We start from the raw sequence: 2,104 nt of genomic DNA, 5'->3' as shown, positions 1-2,104 counted from the left end.
TTGTTTAATTAACTATACGTATAATCATCCAAATAAAAATTAATTATTACTCAAAAATATCATTTAATTATATCATAACATATTCTGTACAAATCCTTATAAGAGAAATGCTATGTCTATAACATTTTCACAACACTTTCACAATAAATCATAGATGATAGATTGTTATTAGTTATTATCAGTGGGCAAAAAAATAATTTAAGTCGTGGATTCAAATTAGAACTAATAACAACTTACCACCTATGATTTGTTGTTAAAATATTATAGACATAGCACTTTTCTAACTTATAATGATCCAAATGTCATATTTGTCACCATCACTTGTTACTGTGATAATCTTTTAAATGATCAACTAAATAAAAAATTTATATTGTTAGCATAACATAATGATTTCTCAAATGAAGTATTTAATATAAGAGGATTTTACATATAAAGTACATTATTTTACATATCATTTGAAAAATCACTTGAATAATATAGGAATATTTACAATATTCTTCACATACCTTTGTTTTCCTTTTGGAATATAATGTGTGTAGGGTCTATTTTTGTAACCCAAACCCAAAAGGTTTGGGTTATAAGCCCAATGAACCCAGAACAATGAATTTTTAGAAAATTGATGAAAGAGCTAGGCTGATTGCAAACTAAACAATAGTTAATTATGGTGTTAAAGTAGGAACGGATATAAAAAACACACTTCAAGACTTTTCAATTTGATGTCCGAAGAGGAATATTACTAAATGAAAGGTCAATACAATTCTTAGAACCCTCGTCCCAAAAGCCCCCTTCCTCCTCTAGAGGCTTTTTCTTTATATAGCGTCCTCCCTCATCATTTTCATCGTCCACTTGTTCTTCATCTAATTGTCCACTTGAGTATGTGTCACGTCAGATCTCTTCTTTGACTTTCTGTGAGTGGTAGTAGCTGGGATGACACAGTTCAGGGGTCTTCTCCACATTAATGCGGCCAGAAAAGCAGATGCAGTGCATTTAATGTGGTGGTGGTAGCTTTTCCTTTTAGATATTTCTCCATTCTTCTTATCTCCAGGCATGTCCAAAGCTTATCCAGATCGCTGAAGTCATTAGTAAGATCATTCGAACCCTCCAGATATTTGCTTGACCAAGAATCTTTACATCCGAGGAGAATGATCTCTTCGGACCACTAGTGCTCTCTTCGGACTGATCCCCTTCACTTCCAGGTATCTTTCTTTCATGCGGACTCCTTCTCAACAACTTTCGCCTCTTCGGACATACAGTAACCTTCAAATAGGGCCTTGGGCCCAATACATAAGTTTGGGTTTCCACCCCCCACAATGTGAATATTAGAAGAATTTAAAATGTTTCTTCACTAATTTAATCTAGGTCAAACCATTTAAAGAATAACCATTAAAAGAAGATGTTTAAGTTTTTTGAAGTTGGATTAGTGTTTGACCTAGGTCGAACCATGAGAATGTAACAATAATTTAATAATAAAATAAAATGCAAAATAGAACAAATTTATAAAAATGAGCAATCTTGATTTTTTTTTTTTTTAAATCAAATTTTTCATAAATTTTATATAAGAGAATTGAAATTAATAAAACATAAAAAAGACAGTAAATTACAATTATATTTCAAGTGTATTAGTTATAATGAGAAATGCTAAATATCTTTCAAGAATAAAATATAATGATAAATGTTAATATATTATTATTAATATAAAGTAATATGAACATTGTTATTTTATGGGATAAGGTGTTATTCAATATTAATAGATATTCTTAAAATGAATTTCAATACAATAATTTTCCATCAATGATCAACAGAAGCATGTAGTCCAGTTGTTATGAAGCAGGACTTGTCAATGAACATCTTGAATGGAGGTTCCAGTCTTTCTAGCCGAGAAGCCTATACCTTTTTCATCAAACCAACAAAAAAAAATCTTTTGACTCTCTTATAGGCATTTTTTTTGGAAGAGAATTCTTATAGGCAATTGAGTGTATTGTTCTTTAGAGAAATAAAAATAAAGAAATTTGGATATTATTAATCACTCAATAACATAATGAGTGATTCTAGAAATATTGCAAAATTTATCAATCTAATGTATCACCAATTGCTACAAAAAGGA

This window comes from Quercus suber, unplaced genomic scaffold (assembly GCF_002906115.3).
Source record: "Quercus suber isolate HL8 unplaced genomic scaffold, Cork oak 2.0 scaffold_53, whole genome shotgun sequence".
Lineage (NCBI taxonomy): Eukaryota > Viridiplantae > Streptophyta > Magnoliopsida > Fagales > Fagaceae > Quercus > Quercus suber.
This window is presented reverse-complemented; position numbering follows the sequence as displayed.